Source organism: Arachis duranensis, chromosome 9, assembly GCF_000817695.3.
Source record: "Arachis duranensis cultivar V14167 chromosome 9, aradu.V14167.gnm2.J7QH, whole genome shotgun sequence".
Lineage (NCBI taxonomy): Eukaryota > Viridiplantae > Streptophyta > Magnoliopsida > Fabales > Fabaceae > Arachis > Arachis duranensis.
This window is the reverse complement of record NC_029780.3, coordinates 76,881,930-76,898,007: the sequence shown is the minus strand read 5'-3', so window position 1 is coordinate 76,898,007 and position 16,078 is coordinate 76,881,930. Positions and strand designations below refer to the sequence as shown.

Below are 16,078 nucleotides of genomic sequence, written 5' to 3'. Positions count from 1 at the left end.
ACTTCCATCAAACCCTATCAGTTTTTAGCTGAGTTCTTGCAGATCTGTGATACTGTTAAGACTAATGGAGTAGATCCTAAAGTCTACAGGCTCATACTTTTCCCTTTTGCTGTAAGAGATAGAGCTAGAACATGGTTGGACTCACAACCTAAAGATAGCCTAGACTCTTGGGATAAACTGGTCATGACCTTCTTGGCCAAGTTCTTTCCTCCTCAAAAGCTGAGCAAGCTTAGAGTGGATGTTTAGACCTTCAAGCAAAAAGATGGTAAATTCGTCTTTGAAGCTTGGGAAAGATACAAGCAGTTGACCAAAAAGTGTCCTTCTGACATGCTTTCAGAGTGGACTATTTTGGATATATTCTATGATGGTCTATCTGAGTTCTCTAAGATGTCACTGGACCATTCTGCAGGTGGATCCATTCACCTAAAGAAAACGCCTGCAGAAGCTCAAGAACTCATTGACATGGTTGCAAATAACCAATTTATGTACACATCTGAGAGGAATCCTGTGAGTAATGGGACATCTCTGAGGAAGGGAGTTCTTGAAATTGATGCTCTAAATGCCATATTGGCTCAGAACAAAATGTTGACTCAGCAAGTCAACATGATTTCTCAGAGTCTGAATGGATTGCAAAATACATCCAACAGTACTAAAGAAGCATCTTCTGAAGAAGAAGCTTATGATCCTGAGAACCCTGTAATGGCAGAGATGAATTACATGGGTGAAGCCTATGGAAACACCTATAATCCCTTATGGAGAAATCATCCAAATTTCTCATGGAAGGATCAACAAAAGCCCCAACAAGGCTTTAATAATGGTGGAAGAAAGAGGTTTTTCAATAGCAAGCCTTTTCCATCATCTTCTCAGCAACAGACAGAGAACTCTGAGCAGAGCCCCTCTAGCTTAGCAAACATAGTCTCTGATCTATCTTAGGCCACTTTAAGTTTCATGAATTAAACAAGGTCCTCCATTAGAAACTTGGAGGTATAAGTGGGTCAGTTATGTAAGAAAAATCACTGAAACTCCTCCTAGTACTCTCCCATGCAATACAGAAGAGAATCCAAAAAGAGAGTGCAAGACCATTGATATAATCAAAATGACCGAATCCAAAGAGGAAGGGAGGATGTGAATCCCAATGAGGAAGACCTCATGGGACGTCCCCCAGACAGAAAGGAGTTACCTATTGAGGACCTAAAAGAATCTGAGGCTCATATAGAGACCATAGAGATTCCATTAAACTTCCTTCTGCCATTTATGAGCTCTGAGAACTATTCTTCCTCTGAAGAGGATGAAGATGTAACTGAAGCGCAAGTTGCTCAATATCTAGGAGCCATCATGAAGCTGAATGCCAAGTTGTTTGGTAATGAGACTTGGGAAGATGAACCTCCCTTGCTCATTAGTGAACTAAATACATGGGTTCAACAAACTTTACCTCAAAAAAAACAAGATCCTTGTAAATTCTTAATACCCTGTACCATAGGCACCATGACCTTTGAGAAGGCTCTGTGTGACCTGGGGTCAGGTATAAATCTTATGCCACTCTCTGTAATAGAGAAACTGGGGATCTTTGAGGTACAAGCTGTAAGAATCTCATTAGAGATGGCAGACAAGTCAATAAAACAAGCTTATGGATTGGTAGAGGACGTGTTGGTAGAGGTTAAAGGCCTTTACATCCTTGCTGATTTTATAATATTAGACACTGGGAAGGATGAGAATGAATCCATCATTCTTGGAAGACCCTTCCTAGCCACATCAAAAGCTGTGATTGATGTTGACAGAGGTGAACTAGTCCTTCAATTGAATGGGGATTACCTTGTGTTCAAAGCTCAAGGTTATCCTTCTGTAAACATGGAAAAGAGGTACGATAAGCTTCTCTCAATACAGAGTCAAACAAAGCCCCCACAATCAAACTCTAAGTTTGGTGTTGGGAGGCCACAACCAAACTCTAAGTTTGGTGTTGAACCCCCACATTCAAACTCTAAGTTTGGTGTTGGGAGGTCCCAACAATGCTCTGAACATCTGTGAAGCTCCATGAGAGCTCACTGTCAAGCTATTGACAATAAAGAAGCGCTTATTAGGAGGCAACCCAATTTTTATTTATCCATATTTCTATTGTTCTTCTATGTTTTATTAGGTTTATGATCATGTGGAGTCACAAAACAATTGCAAAAATTAAAAACAGAATAAAAAACAGCAGAAGAAAAAGCACACCCTGGAGGAAGAGCCGTCTGGCATTTAAACGCCAGAAACAAGCATCTGTCTGGCGTTTAACGCCAGAAACAAGCACCAGGCTGGCGTTAAACGCCAGAAACAAGCTACATTTGGGTGTCTAATGCCAAAAACAAGCATCAGTCTGGCGTTAAACGCCAGGATTGCATACAAGGGCATTTTACATGCCTAAAAGGTGCAGGAATGAGAAATCCTTAACACCTCAGGATCTGTGGACCCCACAGAATCACCTCAGGATCTGTGGACCCCACAGGATCCCCACCTACCCCACTTCTCTCTTCTTCACACAATCCAATAACACTATACCCTTCACCAATCACCTCAATCTCTCTTCCCCATTACCTCTTCACCAATCACATCCATCCACTCTTCCCCATAAACCCCACCTACCTTCAAATTCAAAATTTCTTTTCCACCCAAACCCCACCTAAATGACCAAATCCAACCCCTCTCCCTCCACTATATAAACCCCTCCATCCTTCTTCATTTTCACACAACACTACCCTCTCTTCTCCCCCTTGGCCGAAACCCACACCTCTCTCCCTCTCCTCCATATCTTCTTCTTCTTCTTCTATTCTTTCTTCTTTTGCTCAAGGGCGAGCAACATTCTAAGTTTGGTGTGGTAAAAGCATAGTTTTTTTTTGTTTTTCCATAACCATTTATGGCACATAAGGCCGAAGAAACCTCTAGAAAGAGAAAAGGGAAGATAAAAGCTTCCACCTCCGAGTCATGGGAGATGGAGAGATTCATCTCAAAGGTCCATCAAGACCACTTCTATGAAGTTGTGGCCAAGAAGAGGGTGATCCTTGAGGTCTCTTTCATGCTCAAGAAAAATAAGTATCCAGAAATCCGACATGAGATCCAAAGAAGGGGTTGGAAAGTTCTTACCAACCCCATTAAACAAGTCGGAATCTTAATGGTTCAAGAGTTCTATGCAAACACATGGATCACTAGGAACCATGATGAAAGCATGAACCCAAACCCAAAGAATTAGCTTACAATGGTTCAGGGAAAATGCTTAGATTTCAGTCCGGAGAACGTAAGGTTGGCATTCAACTTGCCTATGATGCAAGAAGATGCACGCCCCTACACTAGAAGGGTCAACTTTGATCAAAGGTTGGACCAAGTCCTCATGGACATATGTGTGGAAGGAGCTCAATGGAAAAGAGACTCAAAAGGCAAGCCGGTTCAATTGAGAAGACTGGACTTTAAGCCTGTGGCTAGAGGATAGTTGGAGTTCATCCAACGCTCCATCATCCAGACTAGCAACCGATCCGAAGTAACTGTGGATTGGGCCATCATGATCCATATCATCATGATTGGAGAGGAAGTAGAAGTTCATGAAGTCATCCCTCTAGAACTCTACAAAGTAGCCGAAAAGCCCACCACCTTGGCAAGGCTAGCTTTTCCTCATCTCATTTGCCATCTATGCAACTTAGCTGGAGTTGTCATAGAAGGAGACATTCTCATTGAAGAGGACAAGCCCATCACTAAGAAGAGGATGGAGCAAACAAGAGAGTCCATTCATGGATCTCAAGAGACGCATGAGGAAGTTCATCATCAAAAGATCCCTGAGATGCCTTAAGGGATGCATTTTCCTCCAAACAACTATTGGGAACAACTCAACACTTCTCTAGAAGGACTGAGTAATGACATGAACCAATTAAGGGTGGAACACCAAGAGCACTCCATCATTCTCAATGAGATTAGAGAAGATCAAGGAGCTATGAGGGAGGAGCAACAAAGGCAAGAAAGAGACATAGAGGAGCTCAAGGACACCATTGGTCCTTCAAGAAGAAGGTGCCACCCTCACTAAGGTGGACTCATTCCTTAACTTCCTTGTTTTTATCTCTCTGTTTTTCGGTTTTTGAGCTTCATGTTTGTCTATGTTTGTGTCTTTATTACATGATCATTAGTATCTAGTGTCTATGTCTTTAAGGCTATGAATAATTCCATGAATCCTTCACCTTCCTTAAATGAAAAAAGTTTTTAAAACAAAAGAACAAGAAGTACATGAGTTTCGAATTCATCCTTGAAATTAGTTTAATTATATTGATGAAGTGACAATACTTTTTATTTTCTGAATGAATGCTTGAACAATGCATATTTTTTATCTTGTTGTTTATGAATGTTAAAATTGTTGGCTCTTGAAAGAATGATGAACAAAGAGAAATGTTATTGATGATCTAAAAAATAAAAAAAATGATTCTTGAAGCAAGAAAAAGCAGTGAAGAACAAAGCTTGCAAAAAAAAAGTGACGAAAAAAAAGAAAGAAAAAGAAAAAGCAAGCAGAAAAAGCCAATAGCCGTTAAAACCAAAAGGCAAGGGTAAAAAGGATCCAAGGCTTTGAGCATCAATGGATAGGAAGGCCCAAGGAAATAAAATCCAGGCCTAAGCGGCTAAATCAAGCTATCCCTAACCATGTGCTTGTGGCATGCAGGTTCAAGTAAAAAGCTTGAGACTGAGTGGTTAAAGTTGTGATCCAAAGTAAAAAGAGTGTGCTTAAGAGCTCTGGACACCTCTAACTGGGGACTTTAGCAAAGCTGAGTCACAATCTGAAATGGTTCACCCAGTCATGTGTCTGTGGCATTTATGTATCCGATGGTAATATTGGAAAACAAAGTGCTTAGGGCCACGGCCAAGACTCATAAAAGTAGCTGTGTTCAAGAATCAACATACTTAACTAGGAGAATTAAAACCACTATCTGAACTCTGAGTTCCTATGGATGCCAATCATTCTAAACTTCAAAGGATAAAGTGAGATGCCAAAACTGTTCAGAAGCAAAAAGCTACAAGTTCCGCTCATCTAATTAGAACTAATATTCATTGATATTTTGGGATTTATAGTATATTCTCTTCTTTTTATCCTATTTGATTTTCAGTTTCTTGGGAACAAGCAATAATTTAAGTTTGGTGTTGTGATGAGCGGATAATTTATACGATTTTTGGCATTATTTTTAGGTAGTTTTTAGTAGAATCTAGCTACTTTTATGGATGTTTTTATTAGTTTTTATGCAAAATTCACATTTCTGGACTTTTCTATGAGTTTTTGTGTTTTTTTTTTGTAATTTCAGGTATTTTCTGTCTGAAATTGAGGGACCTGAGCAAAAATCTGATAGGAGGCTGACAAAGGACTGCTGATGCTGTTGGATTCTGATCTCCCTGCACTCGAAATGGATTTTCTGGAGCTACAGAACTTCAAATGGCGCGATCTCAGCTGAGTTAGAAAGTAGACATCTAGGGCTTTCCAGAAATATATAATAGTTCATACTTTATTCGATTTTAGATGACACAAACTGGCGTTCAACGCCAGCTCTATGCTGCATTCTGGAGTAAAACGCCAGAAACAAGTCACAAACCAGACTTAAACGCCAAAAACATGTTACAACTTGGCGTTTAACTCCAAGAGAAGCCTCTGCACGTGTAAAGCTCAAGCTCAACCCAAGCACACACTAAAGTGGGCCCCAAAAGTGGATTTCTATACTTAGACTTATTTCTGTAAACCCTAGTAACTTGTTAGTATAAATAGGACTTTTTACTATTGTATTTTCATCTTTGGACGAGCTTTTGGAACATCTTTGATTATTGTTAGTCCTTATACATTGGGGGCTGGCCTGACGGCCATGCCTACCTTATTTTCACTTATATATTTTCAACGGTGGAGTTTCTACACACCATAGATTAAGGTGTGGAGCTCTACTGTTCTCAAGTATTAATGCAATTACTATTATTCTTCTATTCAATACAGCTTATTCTTATTCTAAGATATTCGCTGCACTTTAACATGATGAATGTGATGATTCGTGACACTCATCATCATTCTCACATATGAACGCGTGCCTGACAACCACTTCCGTTCTACCTTAGATCGAGCGCGTATCTCTTAGCCTCCATTCCGAAAGATCGGAGTCTTTGTGGTATAAGCTAGAATTATTGGTGGCCATTCCTAAGATCCGGAAAGTCTAAACCTTGTCTGTGGTATTTCGAGTAGGATCTGAGATGGGATGACTGTGACGAGCTTCAAACTCACAAGTGTTGGGCGTATTGACAGACACAAAAGAATCACTGGATTCTATTCCGACATGATCGAGAACCGACAGATGATTAGCTGTGCTGTGACAGAGCATTTGGACCATTTCTACTGAGAGGACGGGAGGTAGCCATTGAAACGAGTGAAACCCGAACATACAGATTGCCATGGAAAGGAGCAAGAATGATTAGATGAAAGTAGTAGGAAAGTAGAGATTCAGAAGGAACACAATATCTTCATGCGCTTATCTGAAATTCCCACCAATGAATTACATAAGTATCTCTATCTCTATTTTATGCTTTATTTATCTTTTTATTTGAAAACCATTATAACCATTTGAATCCGCCTGACTGAGATTTACAAGATGACCATAACTTGCTTCATACCAACAATCTTCGTGGGATCGACCCTTACTCACGTAAGGTTTATTACTTGGATGACCCAGTGCACTTGCTGGTTAGTTGTGTGAAGTTGTGACAAAGTGTGATTCATGTTTGAGAGCTCAAGTCTTTGGCACCATTGTTGATGATTAGAATTTCGTGCACCACTCAACATATCCTAAGGTGCCAACCACTACTTCCTTTGGTTCAATCATTTTTACCTTCTCCTCTTATTGCTCTTCTTGCTTTGACTCCTCTTCTTCACCTTGGAGCTTCAAGTTCACTCCCTCACTAAGCTCTTTGCTTGCCTCTCCACATTCAACAATGGGAGTGCCTTGATCGCGCAAGCTTAGGCGGAATGAGACTATGTTGCTAATGACTTCTACTGTGATAGCAACATTGGCTCTTATCTCTTTGAACTTCTTTTCATCCTCATCTTGTTGCCTTAAGATACGAGATTCAATATCTCTTAGTTCTAGCATGAGGGCTTCATCGGGAGGTGGTGGTGGAAGACATTATTTAAGGGAAGGGTATTGTAGTTGGAAGGTGGTCCATATTGGTAAAATTCTTGAGGTGGTGTATATGGATTTTGTGGTTCATGAGAGTATTGGTGTTGGAATGGTGGTGGCTCTGTGTATAGTTCATATGGTGGTTGGTATGGTGGATATGGGTTGGGATCATATAGAGGTGAATGGTGATATGAGACTTGTGAGTATGGTGAAGGGTTACATTGAGGAGGGGGTTCATATGCATATGATGATTGTGGTTGACAACCACAATGAGGGTCATCACATACATTAGATTGGTATGCATCAAGATTTGAATTGTACCCATAAGAAGCCGAAGGAGGTTGTTGCCAAGAAGGTTGTCCATAAGCTTGGGGCTCCTCCCACCTTTGATCTCCAAATCCTTGATACATGTTGTCATTGTAATTTCTGTCTCCTACAACATAGTTAGAACCACATTCATAGCCAAAGTCGTGAGAAATCATAGTGAAAGAGAAAATAAAACAAAAGCTAACAAGAAACAAAGAGAACAAAATCCTACAACTAGCAAAAACGAACAAACAAACTAAAAATCAAGATATTCACAATATATACAATAGCCAATAACATAGCACCATTGCAATTCCCCGGCAACGGCGCCATTAATTTGATGGCGAGAATCGTGTTGGTTAGGAATTTCTCTTATAGAAAGAAGAATTTCGTTGTAAGCATAGCTCCAAACTAACAAACAACTCTCGCATGAAATTAAATTTATGGTTTTGTCACATGTACAAACCCCAAATAAGAATTAACCAGAGTATTTGGACTCCGGGTCGTCTCACAAGGAATTACAATGAAGTGATGAATTATTGGCTATAAAGAAACAAAAGGGGTATGATTAATAAAGGGTCAAGGAAGTAAATGGACAATAATTTAAATGACAAGAAGAGTAAATCAAGCAAGTAACTAAAGAAGGCAAGTAATAAAAAGATAGCAAAATAAAGAAAAACAATTAATAAAGAGAGACATTCATGGCAAGAATTGAGATCATAGGCCTTCCATCATAGTCACTAATAACAATAATTAACAAGAATTTATCTTATTACGTCATCTCCGATGATGGAGGAAGGTATCATGTTATCCTCATACTCGAAGAAAGTCTATTAAGACTAGCTAATCTCAATCCAAAAGTCCTAATCACCCACTAATTGAATTAGCAAGAGATTAAAGTCAATGGAAATCATACTAGCTAACAACACTAGATCACCAATATAAGTTGGGTTTCCATGACTCAAGATTGCTTAATTACTCTTTCCAAGGCAAGAATGTTCAAAATCTACTCTAACATCCAACCAAGTATTTTGTCAAACACTTGGTAAGCATAAAAGGAAAGCATAATAAATGACAAGAAATAGTAAAATATAACAACTACCAATTGCAAGGAAACAAGATCAACAACTCAAATCAACAATGAAGAGAACATCAAACATCAATCGCATTGAAGAAAAATCCAAATCCAATAAGTGTTCATCAATCTTAAAAAGATGCTCAAAAGAGAAATTAACAAGGGAATCAAGAAGAATTGAAGTATTAGATCAAGAAATTGTTGAGGAAACAAGATGAAATCAAGGAATTAAACATGAATCTAAGAAGAATTAACCTAATCCTAACCTAATTCTAGAGAGAAGAGGGAGCTTCTCTCTCTAGAAACTAACCTACATGATGCCAAAACTACAAACAATTGCTCCCCCCTTTGCTTGGGCTTCAATTCTGCATGAAATACACTCAGAAACAGGTTGGAATTGGGCCTGGGCTGCTCAGAAATTGCCCCCAGCGTTTTGCCTTTAAGTTAGTCATGTGCGAGTATCGGCATGTACGCGTCAAGTACGCATGCATGTCTCTATGCGAAATCACTTTTGCGCGTGCGTGCCTTGTACGTGTGCGCGTCCATCGATGCATTGCCAATTCTTGTTTCCTCATGCATTCTCCACTTTGCATGCTTTTCTCCTCGTTTCTTCCATCCAATACTTGCCTTATGAACCTAAAATCACTCAACAAACACATCAAGGCATCGAATGGAATTAAAGTAAGTTAAAATCAACAATTTAAGGGCCTAAAAAGCATGTTTTTACACTTAAGCACAATTCAAGGGAGAATTACAAAACCATGCTATTTTATTGAATAAATGTGGAAAAAGGTGAATAAATCCCCTAAAATAAGCATAAGATAAACCACGAAATCGGGGTTTATCATAAGGATACCATAATGGGTGTTTAACGCCCAGCCTGGCACCATTTTGGGCATTAAACACCAGAACTGGCAGGCAAATTGGTGTTTAAACACCCATTAACGCCAGTAAAGGTAGAAAAATGGGCGTTTAAATGCCCATTCTGGCACCATTCTGGGCGTTTAAACGCCAGAACTGGCAGGCAGACTGGCATTTAAATGCCAGGATTAGCACTCAGAGGGCGTTTATATGCCAGAATGGTGCAGGGATGAGAAATCCTTGACACCTCAGGATCTGTGGACCCATAGGATCCCCACCTACCTCAACTCGCTCTCTCTCTTCTTCACACATTCCAATAACACCCTTCCCCAAATACCCTTCACTAATCACCTCCATCTCTCTTTACCATCACCTCTTCACCACTCACATCCACCCACTCTTCCCCAAAAACCCCACCTACCTCAACATTCAAATTCACATCCTTTCCCTCCCAAACCCAACACCTAATACACGAACCCTACCCCTATCTCCACTCTTATATAAACCCCTTATCCCTCCTTCATTTTCACACATCATACACACTTCTTTCCCCCTTTGGCCGAACCACTCACATCTCTCCATTTCCTCAATTTTCTTTTTCTTCTCATCCTTTCTTTCTTCTCTTACTCGAGGACGAGCAACCATTTTATATTTGGTGTTGGAAAAAGCGTTGCTTTTTGTTTTCAATAACCATTAATGGCACCTAAGGCCGGAGAAAACTCTAGAAAGAGGAAGGGGAAGACAATTGCTTCCACCTTCGAGTCATGGAAGATGGAGAAGTTCAACTCAAAAGTCCATCAAGACCACTTCTATGAAGTTGTGGCCAAGAAGAAGGTGATCCCCGAGGTCCCCTTCAAGCTCAAAAGGAGTGAATATCCGGAGATCTGACATGAGATTAGGAGAAGAGGATGGGAAGCTCTCACCAATCCCATTCAACAAGTCAGAATCTTAATGGTTCAAGAGTTCTATGCCAATGCATGGATCACCAGGAACCATGATCAAAGTATGAACCCAAACCCAAAAAATTGGCTCACAATGGTTCGGGGAAAATACTTAGATTTCAGTCTGGAAAATGTGAGGTTGGCGTTCAACATGCCAATGATGCAAGGAGATCTTCATCCTTTCACAAGAAGGGTCAACTTTGATCAATGTTTGGACCAAGTTCTCATGGACATCTGTATGGAAGGAGCCCAATGGAAGAGAGACTCCAAAGGCAAGCCAGTTCAAGTAAAAAGGCTTGACCTTAAGCCTGTGCTAGAGGATGGTTGGAGTTCATCCAACGCTCTATCATTCCTACTAGCAACCGATCCGAAGTAACTGTGGATCAGGCTATCATGATCCATAGCATCATGATTGGAGAGAAAGTGGAAGTTCATGAGATCATACCTCAAGAACTGTACAAAGTGGCTGACAAGCCCTCCACTTTGGCAAGGTTAGCCTTTCCTCATCTCATTTGTCACCTATGTAGTTTAGCTAGAATTGTCATAGAGGAAGACACCCTCATTGAAGAGGATAAGCCCATCACCAAAAAGAGGATGGAGCAAACAAGAGAGCCCACTCATGGACCTCAACAAGCCCATGAGGAAGTTCCTCATCAAGAAATCCCTGAGAGACCTCAAGGGATGTATTTTCCTCCACACAATTATTGGGAACAACTAAGGATGGAGCACCAAGAGCATTCCATTATCCTCCATGAAATTAGAGAGGACCAAAGAGCCATGAGGGAGGAGCAACAAAGGCAAGGAAGAGACATTGAGGAGCTCAAGCACTCCATAAGATCTTCAAGAGGAAGAACTAGCCGCCATCACTAAGGTGGACCCGTTCTTTAATTTCCTTGTTTTTATTTTTCTGTTTTTCGATTTTTATGCTTTATATTTGACTATGTTTTAGCTTCATGACATGATCATTAGTGTCTAGTTCTATGTCTTAAAGCTATGAATAATTCCAAAAATCCTTCACCTTTCTTAAATGAAAAATGTTCCTAATTACAAAAGAACAAGAAGTACATGAATTTCAAATTCTATCTTGAAATTAGTTTAATTATTTTGACGTGGTGGCAATATTTTTTGTTTTCTGAATGAATGCTTGAACAGTGCATATTTTTTATAATAAAGTTTATGAATGTTAAAATTTTTGGCTCTTGAAAGAATAATGAAAAAGGAGAAATGTTATTGATAATCTGAAAAATCATGAAATTGATTCTTGAAGTAAGAAAAAGCAGTGAAAAATACAAAGCTTGCAGAAAAAAAAGAGAAAAAATGGCGAAAAATAAAGAAAAAAAAAAGAAAAAGGAAAAGCCAATATCCCTTTAAACCAAAAGGCAAGGGTAAAGAGGATCAAAGGCTTTGAGCATCAGTGGATAGGAGGGCCCAAAAGGAATAAAATCCTGGCCTAAGTGGCTAAATCAAGTTGTCCTTAACCATGTGCTTGTGGCGTGAAGGTCCAAGCGAAAAGCTTGAGGCTGAGTGGTTAAAGTTGTGATCCAAAGAAAAAAGAGTGTGCTCAAGAACTCTGGACACCTATAACTGGGGACTTTAGCAAAGTTGAGTCACAATCTGAAAAGGTTCACCCAGTTATGTGTCTGTGGCATTTATGTATCTGGTGGTAATACTAGAAAATAAGATACTTAGGGTCATGGCCAAGACTCATAAAGTAGCTTTGTTCAAGAATCAACATATTGAACTAGGAGAATCAATAACACTATATAAATTCTGAGTTCTTAATGGATGTCAATCATTCTAAACTTCAAAGGATAAAGTGAGATGCCAAAACTGTTCAGAGGCAAAAAGCTACTAGCCCCGCTCATCTAATTGGGACTAAGTTTCACTGATATTTTGGGATTTATTGTATATTCTCTTCTTTTTATCTTATTTTGTTTTCAGTTTTTGGGGACAAGCAATAATTTAAGTTTGGTGTTGTGATGAGCGGATAATTTATACGCTTTTTGGTATTGTTTTTACATAGTTTTTAATATGTTTTAGTTACTTTTTAGTATATTTTTATTAGTTTTTATGCAAAAATCACATTTCTGGACTTTATTATGAGTTTGTGTGTTTTTATGTGATTTTAGGTATCTTCTGGCTGAAATTGAGGGACCTGAGCAAAAATCTGATTCAGAGGCTGAGAAAGGACTGAAGATGCTGTTGGATTCTGACCCTTTTCCAACAATGTATAATAGTCCATACTTTGCCCAAGATTTGATGGCCCAAATAGGCGTCCAAACACCCACCAGAGATCATTTTCTGGCGTAAAACGCCAGAACTTGCACCAAAGCTGGAGTTAAACGCCCAAACTAGCACCAAAACTGGCGTTTAAACTCCAAGAAGAGCCTATGCATGTGAAAGCTTCAATGCTCGGCCCAAACACACACCATGTGGACCCCGGAAGTGGATTTCTACACTATCTACACTTAGTTACTCATTTTCTGTAAACCTACTTTACTAGTTTAGTATAAATAGCCATTTACTATTGTATTCAGATCTTTATATCATTTTTGTGACTATATTTGGACCACTTTTGATCTCTTGATCATGTTTTAGGGGCTGGCCATTCGGCCATGCCTGGACCTTCATCACTTATGTATTTTCAACGGTAGAATTTCTACACCTCATAGATTAAGGTGTGGAGCTCTGCTGTTCCTCATGAACTAACGCAAAGTACTATTGTTTCTCTATTCAATTCATGCTTATTCTTGTTCTAAGATATTCACTCGTAATTCAACCTGATGGATGTGATGATCCATGACACTTATCATCATCCTACCTTATGAACGCGTGCCTGACAACTACCTCCATTCTATCTGTAAGAGCTTGAGTGTGTATCTCTTGGCCTCCTGGTTCACGACGCATGGTTGCCTCTCCTGACAACAGAGCCTTCCATTCCGTGAGATCAGAGTCTTCGTGGTATAAGCTAGAATCAATTGGCAGCATTCTTGAGATCCGGAAAGTCTAAACCTTATCTGTGGTATTCCGAGTAGGATCTGGGATGGGATGACTATGACGAGCTTCAAACTCGTGACTGTTGGGTGCAGTGATAGTGTGCAAAAAGATCAATGGATCTTATTCCGAAACGATCGAGAACCGACAGCTGATTAGCCATGTGGGAAACCGTAGCGGATATGTTTTCACTGAGAGGACGGATGGTAGCCATTGACAACAGTGATCCACCAACACACAGCTTGCCATGGAAGGGAGTACGCAAGCTTGGATGAGGACAGTAGGAAAGCAGAGGCTCAGAGGGAACAAAGCATCTCCATACGCTTATCTGAAATTCCTACCAATGAATTGCATAAGTATCTCTATCCTGTTTTATGTTTTATTTCTTTTCTTTAATCATCAAAACCTCATAACCATTTGAATCCGTCTGACTGAGATTTACAAGATGACCATAGCTTGCTTCAAGCCGACAATCTCCGTGGGATCGACCCTTACTCACGTAAGGTTTTACTTGGACGACCCAGTGCACTTGGTGATCAGCTGCGCCGAGTTGTGAGAAAAGTGTGAACTCACGATTTCGTGTACCAAGTATTAATCTGGAAAGATAAATCATCTCCGACACCTTAACTAATTTCTTGTGATTTCTACATCCATTCTTTACTGTTTTCTTTATTTCCTTGTTTATGTGCATTCAACAACAACAACTCTCTTTTCGATTTGCCTGACTAAGTTTTGCAAGATAACTATTTCTTGCTTAATCCAACAATCTTCGTGGGATCGACCCTCACTCACCTGAGGTATTACTTGGACGATCTAGTGCACTTGCCAGTGAATTTGTGCGAGTTCAATTTTCATGCACCAAGTTTTTGGCACCGTTGCCGGGGATTGTTAATGATTGACAAACTACCGATTATCTTGCGGCTTAGGTCAGGTACTTTTTATTAGTTTTTCTTTATTTCTTTTTCATGTTGAATTTGTGAACTTTCTTTGTTTCGTTTCTTAAAATTTTTCAAAAAATTTTATCTTTAGTCATCTTTTTTTCTTTTGTTTGAGTCTTGTGTAAAATCTTATGTTTGGTGTTCTTTTGGTTTTTGTGATTTTTCCTTTCTTGAAGTTTTTGAAAATTGTTCTTGGTTTCTTTCCTTTTTGTTTGAAATTTTTGTGTTATTTTCTTTTATTTGATTTCAAAATTTTTAAGTTTGGTATCTTTTAGCGTTTCTCTCTCTATTTTTTTTAAAATTTGTGTTATTTGATCTCAAAATCTTTAAGTTTGGTGTCTGTCTAGTGTTTTCTCTTTTTTTAATACCACAAAAAAACATATTTTTGAAAATTTTTAGATTTAATTTCAAATTTTAAGTTTGGTGTTTCGTTAGTAATCTTTTTAATTAATTTAATTTTTTTTTATATTGTTTATCTTTAATTCTTTATCTTATATTTTTCTTTGATTTTCAAAAATTTTGTTATCTTATCTTTATTTGAATTTCAAATTTTAAAAAGTTTAGTATTTTGTTAAGTTCCTCCTTCTTTCAAATTTTAATTTCAAAAATTTTTAAAATTTTCAAAATCTTGTCTTATCTTGTTTCTCTCTCTCTCTTGACTTTTTCTAATTTTTTAATTTTAAAATCTTTATTTGACTTTTTCCTTTTTAAATTTCAAAATTCTTCAAATTCAAATCTTTCATCTTTTTAATGCTTGTTAGTTCATTGTTTGATTTATTTTAAAAGATTGGCGTTTCTCTAATTCTTCTTTCACTTTCCTTTTTTTTCTGAATTTTTAACCTCTTTCTCTCTCTTTATTTTCGAAAATTCTTAAATTAAAGACACTTTCATTTTCAAATTCTTTATTTCTTTACTATATCTCCTTTGATTTCTTTATTCGAGTTTCTAACAAGGAGATCTCTATACTCTAACATAGAGACTTCCTTCTTTCACTCTTCTTGGTTTCTTTCCTTTTCTTTATGATCCGGAATAGAGATAGAGAAACTCTTCTTGATCCTGATCCCGAAGCTGAGAGATTTTTAAGGAAGCGTCTACAACAAGCTCAAGCTAGCAAAACCAAGGGGAATCTCATGGAAGATCTTGAGCAAGAAGCTGAAGATACAAATATGACAGTGGTGCACGAATTCCCACACTTCGTACAACTGAACCAGCAAGTACACTGGGTCGTCCAAGTAATACCTGAGCGAGTTAGGGTCGATAGAAGAGTTGTTTGTTTGTTTAATTTGCATAAAATAAATAAATAAAACGTTACTCAATTAATGGTGAATGCAATGATAGGAAGATGGTTAAGGCCTCATAGATACTTTGTCCCTCTAGAATGATTTGGTCTTACTATCTAATCTAACTGTGAATGATTTCTTCTATGACAGGCTATATGTGATCAAACCGTACGGTCACGATTACTAATCTTCTTCCAATGCTGAACCCCAGGGTTAGTGTGGATCCAGTCTGATTGAGGGTGAAGCTTCTACAGTTCGTTCTCCTTAATGATCCTACTCAAAACACCACAAACAAGGTCGAATCTTGCGGATCAGAGAATGTTGCGCCTTTGGTTCTAGCCTCTACCACAAAGACTCTAATCTCCCCGTACCTCAGCTGAACAGGTGTCTCGAGAAGTCTCCAACAAAGTCGTGGATTAACCGTCTAAGAGATGTATAATCAAGTTAGTGGTTCAATACTTTCCAGTTACGTAGTCATAAGAACCCAAGAAGAACACGGGTCGTTGTCAGGCACGCGGTCTTAAGATGAAGAACA

The 16,078-nt window shown here is 38.7% G+C and overlaps 1 non-coding gene across 1 annotated transcript; it reads right to left on the bottom strand.

Moving 5' to 3' along the window:
- Positions 1-225: 225 nt before the first annotated feature.
- Positions 226-333, bottom strand: LOC127742186 (small nucleolar RNA R71). Its single transcript, XR_008003373.1, has one exon. It is a non-coding gene; the product is annotated as a small nucleolar RNA R71 (small nucleolar RNA).
- Between the last annotated feature and the right edge of the window lie 15,745 nt (positions 334-16,078).